General features: G+C 39.6%; 1 long non-coding RNA gene across 1 annotated transcript; it reads right to left on the minus strand.

Moving 5' to 3' along the window:
• Nucleotides 1-1198: 1198 nt before the first annotated feature.
• LOC131280630 (uncharacterized) lies at nucleotides 1199-14095 on the minus strand. Its single transcript, XR_009188299.2, has 2 exons — nucleotides 13865-14095; nucleotides 1199-2004 (listed from the first exon to the last, which is right to left on the minus strand). It is a non-coding gene; the product is annotated as an uncharacterized lncRNA (long non-coding RNA).
• Between the last annotated feature and the right edge of the window lie 4280 nt (nucleotides 14096-18375).

Consider the following 18375-nt stretch of genomic DNA (forward strand, 5'->3'; position numbering starts at 1 on the left):
CAGAGTTTCTATTTGAGGTGATGGAAAAATTTTGGTAGTGGATGGTGGTGACGGTAGCACAACATTGTGAAAGTGATTAATGCCACTGAAATGTATCCTTGGGAGTGGTTGGGATGGGGAATTTTACGTTTTATATATGTTAACATAATTGTAAAAGGAGAGAGTATAAAGAAACAATGATAATCAAATGCAATACATGATTCTAGACTAGATCTAATAATGAAGGAAAGAATGGTCAAAGGACATAATTGCGAAATTGAAAAAATGGAATAAAGACTATATGTTTTATATCAATATTAAAATTACTGAACTTAATAGCTGTACTTAATGTGGTTACATAGGTGAATATCCTTTCTTAGGAAATACACATTTAGGTATTAAGAGTTAAAGGAGCATGATGTATGCAATCTACTCTCTAATGTCTAATAGAAATAAATTAGATTAGATAGATAGATAGATAGATAGATAGATAGATAGATAGATAGATAGATAAAGAATGACATAACAAATGTGGCAAAATATTACAATTTGGTAAATCTGGGTATCTAAGTAGGGGATATATTGGAGTTCTCTGAGTTGTTTTTATATTATTTTTGCAACTCTCCTGTAAGTTTGAAATTATTTTAGAATACTTTTTAAAGATAGGTAGAGAGAGAGATCAAGATGCCCATAATTGATTCATATTATTAAAGAGATGTATAAACAATGTATAAATATTGAAGAGGATCCACATTATAAATGCGGGTGATTAAATAATTACTATTACTGTTTGTGATTCCTTACAATTGATCTAGACCCAATTACTTCAAGAAATTCAAGTTAGAAATAACTGCTGTAAATCACTAGACCTAACACCAGGTGATCTCCTAAATGACTAAAATTAAGTTTTGGTGATAATGTGAAGCAACCAGAACTGTCAAATATTGCTGGTGGAAAACTGCTTGGCAACATCTAATAAAGGCAAATGTATCCTTACCCTTGAGCCAGCAATTCTATTCTTAGGTCCTTACCAAAGAAAAATGAAAATACATGTCAACAAAAAGACTGGTACAAGAATGTTATTCCTAACAGACCCAAACTGGAAATGTCCCAAATGTCCATCAAGAAAAGAAAGGATAAAACAAAGTGTGATATATTCAAGAACAGGTATTACTCAGTAATAAACGGAGCAAATTACTGATACACACAACAACCTGGATACATCTCAAAATCATGTTAAGTGAAAGAACCCAGACACAAAGAGTACATTCTATGTAATTCTAGGTATACGAAGGTCCCGAAAAGGCAAAACCAATCTGCAGTGATAGAAACCAGAACAATGGCAGCCTCTGCAAAGGACAAATATTGACTGACAAGGGGCACAGAGGAACATTCAGGGTGAGAGAAATGTTCTATCACTTGAATGGGGCAAAGGTTACATACATGTAATCATTTGTCAAAATTCATTGATGTCCTCACTGATAATTTGTGCAGTTCTTGCATGTGATAGATAACTAATTTTAAAAACGTTTATTTCTCCATTGGCTGGAAACATCAAAGCCTGACTCATCTTTTAGGCACTGTAGTTTCTTTTTAGGACCAGGATGCAGAAATCTAAGGCTTTAAACAGTCTGTCTATGAGTCCAATCAGAGGTGTCACCAGCATCTTAACGCATGCCCTCTTTTCTCCAGACATTCCACGAAGTCATTACAGGACAGTCAAACAGTGTTCCAACATACAATTTACACAAGTGTCTGGCACAGGTCTGGCTCTTTGTATTCATAAGTTCATTTAAATCTCGCTTTCAAAAATGTGCGGTGGGAATATTTGACAGATGAGGATCGAGGTGTAGAACTTGCCGGAGGTCGCACAGGTAATGAGTGATGTCACCAGGATTCAAACCCAAATTGCAAGTCCACGCTCTTTCTTCTCCTCATCAGTACTCACAGCTATCTGAAATACTTGAATCACAATTCATAGATCTTTCTCATTCTTTCATCATGAACCTGTGGTAGCAGTTCTTCCTGTAAGATTTAAAAAATAAATAAGCAAAGCCTTTTTAAAGGCTCTAGAGCACATGGAAAATTTTAAAAATAGCCCGATTTTAGTTATTCCTGGCTCTTACCCTCAAACCCACGTTTGCTTTGGAATCCAGGTTCTCGAATAATCCACTGCAAGTAAATGAAGGAAGTGTTTGTAGCCCAAAGAGCAAAAGAGACATTTCTTTCACTTTGTTTGGGTGTTAAAATTCTTCATTATCTGGCATACTAAAGAAGTGCCAGCAGACACAGAGAGTGCATTTTTTCAAATATTTCTGTGATACTGGGGGCCGGGGGATTGAACCCGGAACCTCCTGTGTGGGAGGTGGGTGCACACTTGCTTGAGCCACAGACAGATGAGTTTACCTACAAACAATCAGTGCTGTTTCACTCAAGCCATGGTCCTTAGGGTATTGTTTCTTTTTTAATTCTTTGCTCTCATTAATGGTTTTTAACAATGAGTTTCTAAATTTGCTTACCGAACTTGTCTATACCAAAATCAAGATGATTTAATTCTGATCTGTTAGTAACCTCTAAGAACCCACACAAAAATGCCAGAAAAACTCATAATTTGAGTATATAGTGAAATTAATATTCCACAGAAAAGACTTATTTTTAAAAAGGTGAAATAATTCGCCTAAAAGTTTTCCTGGCAAAAGGATGATTCTGGGTAGGTACCAAAACTGAAACAAACTGAATAACTGTTAGTGTTTTTAGAGAAGCAAATGATTAACTGAAGACAGAAAAATAAACAGTACTGTTATTGAAAAAGCAAGTTTCTGATTCAATATGCTTCCATGCCAATATTCAGAAAGTCATTTTTCAGCATCCTCAGAAGGAAGAAAGCCTTCCTCTATCCCACCAACAAAATTAGAAGTTGGTTTCTAATCTGGTTTCAAGCCCTAATATTATTTCCCATGAAAAGTAGTTTGTACTTTAAAGATCTCAGAACAATAATTCCTTCAGGACAAAATGTGATTCGATGGCTGGCTTATCATTAAAAATACAAACCATCTTAGATTTCAACTATAAGCTGAAGAATCATTTTCCTCTGCTTAGCTTATAGAGTAAGGAAATAATAAAAGCATCTCCCCAGATTTTAGAATTCTCTGAGTTCAAAACAGCAGTGAATGTAATTCCCAGGACTGTAAACAGTCTTACAAGCTTTACTCTCTCTGATAGTTTTGACTTTTCAAGTTTCTCGGATACTAGCAAAAAAAGTACTATGTGTAAATGTCCTTAAGGTTTGGGCAAAGCTGTCACAGGATTCAAAATATGCAGTCCCAATGGACGGATGACTTTTTTCATATGATTAAAAGTGGAGAGGCACTTCCAGAAGTGTGCTGGGACTAGAGAAGAAATAAATAAAGGGAATAGTAGAAGTAAGATAGGAAGCATCAATTTAAAAATTACAAGTTTTAAACACAGGATATTTTTTATGGAGGCAGTTTCAAATGGGGTAATTCAAGCCAAGGTGAGGTCTTAGTTTGATTCTCCCTAGGGAAGAACACACAGCAGAATAAAGGTCTTGGAAAGGGCGAAGGGGCTTGGTTGGATACAGAAGGTGTGGGGTTTCAATTCCCAGGGCCACTTGGGCAATAGTAATAAATGGGCAATAATAATAACGGCTAACAGCTATTAGAGCTTAAAGTGTGTCAGACACTAAGTGTTGTACCTGTTGATGTGGGCTTTTTGCGTAGCCCCAAAAAGGCCATAACCATGTCCTGATCCCTGGAACCTGTGGGTATGTGACCATATTTGGAAAAAGAGTCTTTGCAGATATAAGTAAATGAAAGATCTTGAGATGGTATCATTCCCAGATTATCTGGGTAGCCCCTAAATCCATTGACAAGGGTCCTTCTAAGAGACACCCGTAGGAGAGGCACAGGGAGAACGGAAAGGCCATCTGAAGCCAGCGGTAGTGACTGGAGTTATGTAACCACACACCGGGAAATGCCTGGAGCCTCCAGAAGCTGGGCAAAGCAAGCAAGGATTCTCCCCCAGTGGGAGTGTGGACCTGCTGACACCTCCGATTTCAGATTTCTGGACTCCAGAAGAGTGAGACAAAAAAATTTTGTTGTTGTCAGCCACCAAATTTGTGGCCATTTGTTGTGGCAGCCTTAGGAACTAGGCTTGTATTGTATTGTATTGACATGTATTAACTCATTTAATTCTGTGAGGTAGTGAAGTGTCTAGAACAGGGGTTCTTAACTAGGTGTCCACAGACCCCCAAGGGGTCCATGGAAAGACTTCAGGAGTCCATGAACTTGAACTGAAAAAAGTCAACTTCTCTTCATTTTCTCTGACCTCTAACTAAAACCTAGCATTTCCTTCACTTATGAATGTATGCGATAAATAAATTATGGTGGTATTTGTTTCACCTGACTGGCAAAGGGGTTTGTGGAACAAAGAAGGTTAAGTACCCCTGGTCTAGAAGGATGGATTCAGGATCCAAAATGCCTGGGTTTAAAAACATTCCTAATTACTAGCTCTATGATCTTGGGCAAGTTCTTCTTCTGTACAATGATTATGCGATGGTATCTGCCTCCTAGGTCAGTTATGAGAATTAATGAGCTAATTCTAAGGCTGAGCACTTAGGAAAGCATTTGGCACAAAGGAAGTACTTAATGAATGATTTTTATCTTATTGTCATTTATAGGTAGGAAACTGAGGCACTGAGAGTCTGGTTGCTGATGATGGGGCAATTAATAACTAACTAACGAACCTATTATATAATATTGGATCCTTTGTAAGTATTTAAGTGGTGGGGTGTTTTGTTTTGTTTTGTTTTTTCTGTTTTTTTCTATAGTGAACAAACAGATGATTGTGAAAACTACACTCTCTTTTTTATTCAGTACTTACGTACTTTGACTAAACTAAACCTGGAGTCCCTTCCAAGTATAGATTTCCAATATAAAACATAAAAGAGTGGTCAAATACTGTCTTCTCTTTCCTCTTGCATTCCAGAGGATTTATGCATTCCATAAATCCAGAGCAGACCTCAGAGTGAACTGAGAGCCATGTTCTGCAGTAAGTATTATATCAAAACAACTTTCCAGTAGCAATCAGTTTTCTAATCTGTATAATGGGCAACCCAAACAGGTACACATAGTTGTCACTTTCAGGGTTAATCCTCTGCTATCCATGTTCTGGCCCTCTAGCTGGACAGCCTCGGAAGCTGGCATTTAACAGAGAGCACAGCCATGTCTTAGAGTCAGACTCCCCTCACCAAATTCCTCACTGAAAGTCACATATGAAAACAGAATGCAGACCAATTAAATACAAGAAGAGCTAGCCCATAAAGCAGGCCTGATACTAGATTAATTGATGACTGCATTGGCTCCCTGTAGGCCAATCTGCGTGAAAAACCAGATTATAATTAAAAGGCTAGGAAGCAGATGTGGCTCAAGCAATTGAGCGCTTGCTTCCCACATTGGAGGTACCTCCTAAAAACAAAAACAAACAAGCAAACAAATGAAACAACCAGCTCGGGGGGGGGGCAATATGTGGCTCAGTGGTTGAGTGCTGGCTTCCTACATACAAGGTCCCGGCTTCAATCCCCAGCCCCAGTACCATAAAATAAAAGAAAAAAGGGAAGCGGACTTGGCCCAATGGAGAGGACGTCTGCCTACCACATGGGAGGTCCGTGGTTCAAACCCAGGGCCTCCTTGACCCGTGTGGAGCTGGCCCATGACAGGAGAGGAAGCAACCCAGAGAAGATGCTGCGCACCATTTCTCAATACCAGCCCAGGCACCAGCACCCTCATCTGTCCACCCCAGCTAGAGCAGCTTTTTGAGGAAAGCCAAAAAAGCTCATCTTTTCTTAAAGTCTTGTTTTCCTCTATGAACTAAGGAGAAATTGGCTGTCAAGTGATCATTTTCAGAAACAAAACAACTAAAATAATGAGACTTCCTGTATGTTTGACTTTGCTCAGTCACTGTCACAGGTGGCTTTCGGAGATGAGGAGAGAGATGATAGTCATTGATCTAGAAGTGATGCTCTGCACATTTAAATCTGCTGCCTCTCCCCGCAGGTATGTGTTTCCTAAGCGAAATCTTTGCAGAGGCACTGAGTGACCAGATGACATAGTCTTCCTCTAAGTCAGAAATGCTGTTGTTTTTTCCCCTGTCTCATAGGAAAGCTAATCCTTAGAGAATTTTTAAAATACTTTTGGAGTTTGCTCCACGTCACATATTCTCTTCTGTTTCTCTCAGTCTGTTCTAGGTTAGGATTTAGACTAACTTCTAAGCAAAGCCCCTAAATTCTACTCCTGATGTGTTCACCACCACCATTCCCAAACACAGACACTTTCTGTGCCCAGGCTCCCAAGACAGATGTCCCAAAAAGTTCCTAGATTCACCTAAGGAAGAAGCAGGAGGGAGAGAAGTCAAGAGGCCACTTTAAATTTGCAAATCAATCTGGACAACAGAAGGGGAAGAGAATCCAGGATTAAAGCAGTGAGACTAGGACCGACTCCACTGTTAGACAGGACAGCGAGGGGGGAAGGGACAACAAACCCCACGCTTTGAGTGAAATCTTGGGAGAAAAGAAAAGGATTACAAGCCTGAGCCTGCAGGCCGTGAAGGTGGTTCTGGAGAGCACCTCCCACAAAATGGACGCGGAATGAAGGTTTGCTGCCGGAATTAATCAATGTGTGAATGGTTGTCTAGATCAGAGGGGCAGGAGAAAGAAGATGGGGAGCTGACTGACCAGAATCTTATCCTTAGGCATCTCCACCTTCAGTCAAATTTGGGTAAAAGGATCGATGACACATCCAGGTATCTTAGGCCCCTTGTCCAGAGCAGTGTGTTAGACCAATACAAGAGACAGCATCTCACCTCCTGTGTTTTCTAACAAAGATGACAGAAACTCCTTGGGCTTTCTAAGATCAAAGGGTAAGAGAAGGGAGAAAGTGATATATGACAACTTCCGTAAGTACTAGTAAATATCCCCTAGAATTAGCCTGGTCGTTATCGTAAATACCACTCGTTGTTTCAGGGAGCCTTCATTGACAGGCTTCTACACATTCCACAGTTGATGCTTCATCCTGAACTGTGATGTGGCAGACAGAGAGCACTGGGTAAAGAGCCAGGAAATATGAATCCCAGGCCTGACTCAGACACTAAATGACTTTGAGAAAGGGCATTCCAAGCAGAGAATAACTTGTGAGCCATCCCCGAGGGAAAAGAAATAGGACATGAGTTCAAGAAACTATAAGTAGCATGGTGTTGTTTCAGTAAAAATGTCAGACCGGGGTGGCAAGACTTTAGGCCAACAAGTAGTAAGTGCTCAACAAATGTTTGTTGAATGAATGATAGGCAGGAATCAAATATTGAGGACATATTTTATGCTGAGAAACTTGGAGCTGTCTAGTAGGCAAAGGAGAACCACCCATGGAGCAGGAGTTCCCTCAGACTTAGATTTTAGCAGTATGCTCTGCTATATGGAAAACTAATTTAGAGGAACGAGAAAAGAAACATAAGGAGCAGTTAAGATATAATGGTCCTAGAGAAGGAGAAGAAAAAATGACTTGGAGAAATCAGAGCTGAAACAGACACCATTGGTGAATGATTAGATAGGGGAGTAAGTGGAAGAATGAATTAAAGTGGAATTGCAGGCTCTTAACGGTGCTGAAGTGCCTGGTCATGATACCATCTGTGGTAGATTGAATCACATCCCCCACAAAGCCACGTTAAAGGTCTAACTGCCACCCGCCCGTCCTGTGAGTGTGAACTCACTTGTAAGGAGGCTGTTCAAAGATCCTGTTTAGATGAAGCCAAATTGAATCAGGGTGGGCCTTAATCCAACATGACTGCAGTGCTTAGAAACAAAGGCAATTTGGGCATGGAAATAGATCACCATGTGATGGAGGATTGCTGACAAGTCACCACCGGAACACTAAAGATTTCACAGTAGGCATGGACTCCTGGCCTCCAAAACTGTCAGACAATAACCTCTTGTTTAAGCCAACCAGTTTATGGTATTTGTTATAGCAACCCTGGCAAACTAAAACACCATCTTAGGTAGAAAGTGAATGAAAAGCAAGCTAGAAGGGAAACAGATGTTCAGCTTTAGACATATTGAGTTTGAGGAGCCTGTGGAACATTCAGGTGGAAACTAGCCCTGAGCTGGCAACTATTCTAAGATCCCTATGTATATAACCTTATACAATCTTCATAACATATGAAGTACTATTATTAGCCTCATTTTTTTAGACAAAGGAAATGAGGTACAGAGAGTTTATTAACTTCCCCCAAGATCACACAGCAGAGTGTCAGAGACAGATTTAAAATCAGTCAGTCTGATCAAAATTTTAAAATTAAAAAATAAAATAAAATACAAGAAAGGAAAAATAAATCTAGTCAGTCTGGCTCCAAATCCCATACTCTTAACCTCGATGCAAATGAGGAGAGAGTCTGGATAGTGGTATAGACTTGGGAGTAGCCATTGTTGGAATAGTGGGAGTGGGATCTGATTGCCCAGGGATAAGGATACTTTCAGAAGAACTGTGATTAGGATGGAACCTTGGAGAACACCAACGTGTGAAAACAGAACTGATGAAAACAGACTAATCAGAGAGGTTTGAGAACCCAAAAAGAGTAGTGTCACAGAAGCAGAGTAAGAGAACTCTTCCAGAAAGAAGGTACAGCTGGCAGGGTCAATAAGGACAGACTCAATGAAACAAAACAATCTGAAATGAGACTGAAAACTATCTATTGGATTTGGCAAAGCAGAGGTCACTGATGGCCTCAAGGAAGCAAGTTTCAGTGAAGAGATGGGGCAGGTGCGCAGGGTCTAATAACGAGTGTAGGATGGAAGTGGAGAGATAGCCAACTCCTGCTCTCTTAGAAAATTTTCTCTTGGATGACAAGGGGAAAAGAGAAATTGGATGATGGGTAGCTGCACTTAACCTATAACGCTGTGGTCCATAAAATGATTCTTTGTTTTTCAAATGGGATGTTTCCTGTCCTCAAAGTCAATCATGTCATAACTTGATCCAAAAATAGGTTTTTAGAAGTAAATATTACATATTCACTCTCGAAGTGTGGCAGGGGTAGGGGTAGGGAATAAAAGAAAATAAAAATTACCTGATAAGTTCATTACCCGGAGTAACTTATTAGCAAACTGACATAACTTCCTAGCATGTTTGTTTGTTTGTTTGTTTTAATACAAAGATAACAATCTGGGCAGAAGCTCAATTCAAATTATCTTAAGAAAAATATTGGCCCACATACTGGGAAATCTGATGGAAGCAGCATAGGGGGAGCTCTTGTGTCAAACGCAATTGAGTCTAGGGTTAAATGAGGTCAAACAAGGTCATCCTGACCATCTCCTAGTTCTACTTTTTTGTGACTTGGTCTCATTCTCTCCTGCTGAAGATAGACTTCCTTCACATGGTGACAGTGCCCCCAGCCCACATCCTACTAAATCAGGGACCCAAAAAGCAAGTTCTCTTCACCCTGAGCTTCTATACAGTGCAAAAGTCTATCCATTTGGCTTTTCATGCATTGGGAATGGCAGCTATCCACGTCCACCATGTAGCTGCCATATAGTGAGAGCCCAGAGTCCTCACTCTTTCTCTTCTTGTGGCAACAAAACACACAAAAATAATCAAATTAAAGTGGTAATTTAATTTTTTAAGCACATAAAAATGCAAGATTTCCAACCATTGAGATCATGAATGATGTCATTCTTGGTGCTGTACCATATAGTTAACTCTCAGTGTACATGACAGTAGATACCTGCCCTCCAAACCAAAGGAGATATTAGTTTTATATTCATCATCTCGCTTTTCTATAAAAGGAACAAAAATATATTCCAGTAAATTTTTTAATGTAAATCTCTTAAATTGAGTTCCTTTTACTTCAAACCCCATCTTATCAATTACTTTGTAAAACTAACACAATAGTTTTTTTAAATTCCTAAGAGTGTTCCTGAGATTAATTTCGGGTTTGAGTTTTAAAAGGTCAGAAACTAAAGCTCAAGAGTATAACTTCTGTTACTTCAGGACATGTTCCATAACCTGGAACCTTCCATGAACAATTACAGTGGGAATAAATGAGACCTTTTCCATTCTGAGGTGGAGGGTTCTGTTCATCTTTGACTTGGACCTGTTACCACATGACTATGACAGGAACACAGCTGGTGACCTCCTGGACATGCTCAGATGCAGAGCTGCCCTGTTAGGCCATCAGTGACGTTTTTATTTGGCTTGTATCCTTCACAGATCAAGACATAGCCTATGGGAAGCAGATGTGGCTCAAGCAATCAGCCTTCTGTCTACCATACAGGATGCCCAAGATTCAATTCCCAGGGCCTCCTGGTGAAGGCAAGCTAGCCCACGTGGTGAGCTGGCCCAAGCAGAGAGCTGGCATAGCAAGATGATGCAACGAAAAGAGACACAGAGGAGACACAATGAGAGATGCAGCAGACCAGGGAGCTAAGGTGGTACAAGAGAATGATCACCTCTCTCCCACTCCAGAAGGTCCAAGATCGGTTCCCTGTGCCACTTAAAGAGAAGACAAGCAGACACAGAAAAATGCACAGCAAATGGTCATAGAGAGATGACAGAGGCGGGGGTGTGGGAATAAATAAATCTTTAATGTAAAAAATTTTTTAAAAAGACATAGCCTATATTGAAAAGCTAGGTTTGGTAGGATGCACAAATGAGTCATTCTCAGAAATGGAAGAAACCACTTTTAACTTCCTTTCCTGGTCACCTAGGACTATAGAATTTACTCTAACCTCAATAGCAGCCAAATGAAGGTCTTTTCTCTTGACTCTTGGCTGACTCTTTCTTTCACTTCCCTGAATTTTCTCACGCTTTCTGGCGATGGCCTAGGTTTTGTTCCCCTTGAGGTTCGACCCTCAACAGAACACTGAATTCAGGAAGGGTAGCAAAATAACCTAGAGAGCTGTGCTATCCAATACAGCAGCCATTAGCCATATGTGACTATTAAGCCCTTGCAATATGCCTGTACCATGACAGAAAAAAAAAATGAAACTTTGTTTTTTTTATCTTAATTTAAAAATACTTAACTGAGTTAGAGAACTTTTGAGTATGTTTGGAACAATTTGGACAGTTTGGACATGTGACTCTACTTATTCAACTGTAAATTTTATGAAATCTAAATACAGATCAATTATTCCTAATGAAAATTTAGTATCCAAATTGAGATGTGCTGTATGTGTGAAATACATACCAGAATTCTAAGGCTTAGTAAGAAAAATAAGAATGTAAAATGTCTCAATAATTTTTATATTGCTGAATTGTTAATATTTTGGCTATAGTAGGTTAAATGAAATATATTATCAAAATGAATTTCATGTTTCTTTTAACTCTTTTAGTGTGCTTCTAGAATATTTTAAATTACAAATGTGGCTCACATTATATTTCTATCATACGACACTGGTATACAGCATAGATGATGGCATCAGAAAGACTCACGGCCAACTCCCAGCTCTGACATTGCTGGTTGTATAAATTTAAGCAATTTAATTAACTTCTCTAAGCCTCTGTTTACTTATCTGTAAACTGGAGAAAATATTACTATCTTCTTAACAGGCCTATCGTGAATTTTACATGAGACTTGAATAAAAAGCTTGCCTCAATATCTGCTCATACTAAAATATTTTGTAAATGTTCACTTTTATTATTGTTATTTTTATCATTATGTTCTAGCAATCACCCATGATTAGTAAAAGAATGCATCAGAATAAATGTTAGCTGCCTATGAATTGACTCTGGTATCTCATAACCAAATAGAGTGACCTAATTTTCCAAACTAAGAACTCGGATTTTTAAATTTATTTTTTTGAGAAAGGATCTGTTTTAGTTGATGAAATGCCTCTATATAAAACAATGAAATTACTTGAAATGCAGACTGCCCTGGAAAATCCAGGGCACAAGGTTTACTCCTAAAGAATATTGGTGCTCAATATCCCGAAGGACTAAGGACAAACTCAGCAATCCTCTATTTAAATTCTGTTTCAGGGAAGCGGAAGTGGCTCAAGCAGTTGAGCGCCTGCTTCCCACATGGGAGGTCCTGAGTTTGGTCCCTGGTGCCTCCTAAAAACAAAACAAAACAAAAAAACAACAAAGAAACAAAAACAACATGGAAACAAATGGAAAAAAAACAACTCCGGGGAGCCAATGTGGCTCAGTGGGTGAGCACCAGCTTCTCACATACGAGGTCCCAGGTTCAAATCCCAGCCCCAGAACCTCAAATAAATAAACAAATAAATTCTCTTTCAAAGGCTAAATTTACACTCATTTTTTGGTTTTGTTTTGTTTTCACCCAGCTTAAAGTGACTTCTAAATAAATAATGTGAAAATACATTAGGGACTTCTGCTTCCAAAAAGATGGAGTACTTTTCCCTACTCCGCCCATTAAGTTCAACTAAAAACCCTGGACATTACACATCAAACGAACATAATAAGATTCTGAAAGATGGAAAAAAGAAGGCAGACCAGCTAGGGAAATTGGGACCCCAGGAATGCCATGGCGGTGGGTTCCCTGGGCTTTCTTTCTGCCGTATTTCTCAGACTTACTGGGAAAGCCAGCAACATAAAAATTCCAATGGGTACGGACCACGCCAACAAAAGCCTGCTCTCTCAGGCCAAAGGACCTGGAAAAGGGAAGTCTAGCAAGATAGAAAACTTTTCAACAATAACCACTCTATTCTAGCCAAACCCCTCAGAAAGAAAAAAAAAAAGATGTAGTGCCCCCTTCACCTATACCAGCAAAGGACAAGCAGGGAGCCTGAACTTCCACCTCCGCCTGGACATAGCAAGCCAGCTGGGGTGGTGTCAGAGGAAGCCTAGGAGAGAGGCAAGACTTCTACCACCCAGCAGGAACAGGGCCGCTCCTTCCGCCCCCCCCCCCCCCCCCACTCCCACCCATGATGTCAGTGGAGGCCACCCGGGGAACTGGAGTTCTCACCCCTGCCCAGCAGAGATGAGGAGCCCCGCCCCCACCGGGGATCAGTGGAGGCTGAGTGGGAAGTCTGAGTGGGAAGTCCGGGCTTCTGCCTCCGCCTTGCTTTACGAGGTGGTGACCCCCTTTCCCGGGACAGTGTCAAAGGAAAACAGATAAAGCAGAAGGTTTAAATAACCCTTGAGTCTCATAAGATAATATCAAAATGTCCAGATTTCAATAAAGAAATCACTCATCGTACCAAGAACTAGGGAACTCTCATCTCCAATATAGAGAGACGAACAATAGAGGCCAACAGTGAAATGAAAGAAAAGTTAGAATTATCTGATGTAAATTTTAAGAGCAGTCCCCATAAAAATGTTTCAATGACCAATTATGAACACATTTAAAATAAATGAAAATTTAGAAAGTCTATCAATGAAATAGAAGATAAAAGAAAAACCAAGCGGAAATGTTAAAACTGAAGGACAAAATAAATGAAATAGAATAATACATGGGCTCAACAGTGGAATGAAGGGAACAGAATAAAAAAGTTAACTTCAAAATAGAATACAAGAAATTATCCAATCTGAAGAAGAAAAAGAAAATAGACATATAAATATACACACATACACACGTACATGAACAGAGTCACAGAGACCTGTGGACTGTAACAAATCTAACATTCAAGTCATTGGAATCCCAGAAGAGAAGAAAGAGGATGAGACTGAAAAAGTATTTGAAGAAATAATAGCTGAATTACTCAAATTTGGCAAAAGACATAAACCTACAAATGCAAGGAGTTCAGTGAACTCAAGCTGGAAATACCCAAAAAAATCTATGTGAAAAAAACATCATAGTCAAAGTGCAGTAAACTAAAGACAAAGAAAAAAATCTTGAAATCAGTAAGAGAGAAATGACACCTTACCTGTAGGTTGAAAAACAATTCTATGGACAGTAGATTTCTCTCAGACACCATGGAGGCTAGAACGGCAGGAGCCAACAGGATCCAGTTGGCATTTAGGGAGCACTCCACCCAACAAGAGCAGAATGCACATCATTCTCAAGCACCCGTGGAACATTACCCTAATAGAACATATCCTGGGCCATAAAACAAACCTCTACTAATGTAAAATAATTGAAATTTTACAGAGTGTGTTCTCTGATCACAAGACAGACTAGAAATAAATAACAGAAAGATAACAGGAAAATTGCCAAACACTTGAAAACTAGACAACACATTTCCAAATACTCCATGGGTCATAGAGGAAGTCTCAAGGGATATTAAGAAATACATTGACCTGAATGAAAATTAAAATATGACATATCAAAATCTGTGGGATGTAGCTAAAACAGTTTTTTAGAGGGGATTTTATAACACAAATTGCCAGCAGTAAAAAAGAGGGGGGGGAAATCTCAAATCAATAACCTAAGTCCTGACCTCAAGAAACTAAAAAATGAAAAAACAAAATAGTCCCAAAGGAAGTAAAGGAAGGAAATAATAAAGAGCAGAAATCGGTGAAATTGAAAACAGAAAACAGAAAGGAAAAGAAACACAATGAAACCAATATGTGGTTTTCTTTAAAAATCAGTAAAATTTACAAACCTCAAGCATAGCTGATAAAGAAAACAAGAGAAAAACCATAAATTACCAATACCAGAAATAAAATAGGGAATATTACCATAGTTACTACAGACATCAAAAGGATAATAAGGGAATACTGCAAACAACTCTAAACACATAAATTTGTCTGAGTGTTTCTTCAGAACATATTACAGCATTTCATTTCTCAACATCTGCCTATTCTTTCATTTTCCATTCTTGTTTTTTTAAACTTGTTTCATTCTTTTTGAGGATACTCATTTTTTAAACATTAATTTATTAAAACAAGTTTTTTCTTATTACCCAATTCTACCACCCTAATACAATTATTTTTATTTTCAGCAAATCATTCCTTACAAACTTTGTCATGATGCATATATTATACATACATACACATATATATATTTACATATATACATATACACACACATATATATAAAATAATGAAATAGTTATAAAATCTCACTTTCTTCAATACCTATTCTGAATTTTCACTAATTCTGTTCTTCTCTGTCCCAATCATTTTCAAAAGCAGCAAAGTTTCTGATAAACATACAATCATCTTCTCAACCTAACAAAATATTTAAGCCAAAGTTATTTTTATTTTCTATTTATTTTACTCATTAGTCCTCCTTGTTGGTTAAACAAGCTACTTATTTAGGACAATTGTATATTTTACATATGAAAAAATTTGTGGAAACCTCTTCACTTTGGGGGCAAGATCCAAAACTGGCTTATACAGGGGTTGATCTTGATGATAAATGAGCTACTTTCCATACTTGGTGAGGCAGGCGCCTGGGTTTGTTTTTCCAGTCATGCTGACAGATTTATAGCAGTCCATCCACACTTTCTAACTTGCTCCAAGGGCAGGTCAAAAGAATGCTTTTGGCTACAACTGGCCAGGTTAGAGTACAAGTTGGGATCAGGAAACAACAAAAAACAGACCAAACAATAAGGAGATTGAACCCTTGGCCTTTTTTCAATAGAGCCCATGACCTCACACTTTCAACTCTGCCACACGGCCATGGCTGTGTGGTTTGGCAGTTAATTTAAACATGAAGGCCAAAACTACAACATTAACCAATAGAGCTTTCTCACTGCTGTTTTGTTCCAACGGAGTTCAAACTATTTTCTGTTCTCATTTATTTACCCTTTTGCATAACAGAAAATTTTCCATGCAAATAAAATATCTGAAAAAACAACATATGTCAGTTCCTGGGATGAAAATGCATACTTCTTTATCCCTTAATGATAATCCATATGAGAAATAGGACAACTGAATTTAAGGAAAAGTATTGTCGTAGATCTAGTTCCCTGGGAAAAGATTGAAATAGAGATTTGCATGCTAGAGGTATGTTAGGGAATGATCTTGGATCACCTGTGGGAGAGCAGAAGAAGTCAATTCAGGCAAAGGGAGAAGTTGGGCTGCAGTGAAGTCACAGCAAAGGCCTCAGCCAATCCCATAGGCAGCTCTGGAATTGAGGCAAGGGGGTTAGATCTTTATACCTCCTGTATTAGTTTGCCAAAAGGCTGCCAAGGTAAATTACCAGAAATGGGTTGGCTTTGACAAAAAGGGTTTATTTCAAGTAAAAGCTTATAGTTTCCAGGCCATGAGTAGTCCAAATTGGGCACCAGAAGAGGTGACCAAAGTCAGCTGACCCACGGCAAAGCAAAATGGCCCCTGATCTCGGCCAAGGCCTCTGCCCTTCTTCAGCTGTAGGCAAATCTGGCATAGGGCTTGTCTCTTACCAGGCCTCCTCTCTCTCTCTCTGGGCCTCAGCTCTTTGAGACTCTCAGGGGCTTCTCCCTTTGCAGTTCAGCTGTGGGCAAAACCTCTCTCACATGGCAGGATCAAATATGGCAGCTTCCTTTTCTTGTGTCTGTGTTTCTGAGTCACTGGATTTATATCATATCAAGGAAGCAGGTGAAGACTCAGCCTGAGTAATGCCTCACTCTGACATAGTCTAATCAAGAACCCTAAACATATCTTATCAAATAATCCAAAGGACCCTTGCTCAACCAAATTTTATGCAATCAAAGGGCATCTAATCTCAAACTTCCACACCCCCACATCAACCAGGCACTCCATTCTGACTGTCTCTAGGAAAGCGGCATAACCTTAGACATACGAGGCGGCTTCTCATCACCTGGGATAGGGGGAATGGGAGGATGCGGGTGTGAGCTGTCAGTCATTCATACTCCCAGCTTTGTTCCTGAAGCAGGGCCCTGAGGGACACATCCCAGTGTCTACAACAAGAGTGAATCACATGTTAGTTTACTCTCTCCAGGAAAATCTCTAGGTAGACCCAATAGACAATAAAGGCTACTTCCTAAAGAAAGAGTGGGTTATTAAAAAGAGAAAAAAATCATGGGCCACAGAATTTTCTACCTGAGGTAAGACTTCATGTCACTGCCCATACAATGCAGTGTCTTATGCAAAGCACAAGACTGACTACAGCTTCTCCTTCCCAAATTGAAAGCCACAGCAGCTCAGCTCATGCTGGTTACCCACCCCTCTCTGTTCTGAGAGAGATGATAGTATGAGATGAGAACTTCTGCATCTCATACTGAACGTTAAAAAGCCATGTGACTCTTCACTTAAAATGAGGAAGCTCATTCTTCCGCCTCCTTATGGTATGGTCACTTAAAATAATATTTCTTTAAAATGTATAGTGTACGTCCTTGTGGGAGGTGGGAAGGGAGAAAGGAGCAAGGGTAGCTTCTCCTAGGCATTTCCAAAAGTGGGCAGGAAAGAGATCTTTCAAATGTTAAGACAAGGCTAATGACTACAGGTCATTAGTACCAACCTCATAGGATAGCGGTAAGGATTGAGCTGGTATATATAAAACACTTAGAACAATACCTAGCACTCAGTAAGAGCAATAGAAGTGCTTGCTGTTATTATTAAAATCTCAGCCTTATTATTATTATACACTTTTACATACGAGGAAACTTAGGCTTAGACTGATTCTATACACTTGCCCTTGGGAACCTGTGATGGTTTGAAGCTATATGACCCCAGAATATAGTGTTCTTTAAGGTAATCCATTCCTGCGGTGTAAACCTATTGTTAGTAGGACTTTATGATTACCTAACTTCAGTTAAGGACCTTTTGATTAGGTTACTTCAGTAAGGTGTGGCCCAAGATTGGTCTTAATCCTCTCACTGATATTCTTTACAAAAGAATGTAATTCAGACAAAGAAAGAGAGAAAGCCATGTGACAGAGGAATTCATGACAGCCAGCAGCCAGTCTTCTGGAAGACAGCATCACCTGATGAAGGCTTGATTTGGACATTTTCTCAGCCCCAGAACTGTAAGCTTGTAAGTGAATAAATCCCCATTGTAAAAGCTGACCCATTTCTGGTATATTGCTTTTGGCAGCCAAGCAGACCAAAACAGGACCCAACTGGGCAGGGGTAGGAGTCAAACCTAGGTGTGTCAGATTCCAGAGCCCGAACTCTAAATGAGCCTGCCAGGGTCTTTACCCGAACTTGTAGCAGAGAAAAAGTCAAACACAGGCTGATGAAGTCTGTTGTCCTTGAAGTACTCAGGAAGTTCAGAGACAAGAGGCCATCGTCCCAGAGCACGCTCTCCTGTCCTTTGTCCCCTTGAAGAACCAACCCCAAGGCAGCCTGGGGTGAAGGGCAGGGAAAGGCCTTTTGGTTGATACAGCAACAGGACTGGGGTCAAACAAATTCACCGCGGGGGTGGGGCAGGGTGGTTTATTACGAGGGAATCAATGCTAAAGGCTACTACAGGAAAACCAGAGCTCCCCGGCTTTTATAAACAGCCCAGCCACTGCAGGGATCAGAGTGCACTGCAGGCCTCGCTGTTC

This window comes from Dasypus novemcinctus, chromosome 12 (genome assembly GCF_030445035.2).
Source record: "Dasypus novemcinctus isolate mDasNov1 chromosome 12, mDasNov1.1.hap2, whole genome shotgun sequence".
Taxonomy (NCBI): domain Eukaryota; kingdom Metazoa; phylum Chordata; class Mammalia; order Cingulata; family Dasypodidae; genus Dasypus; species Dasypus novemcinctus.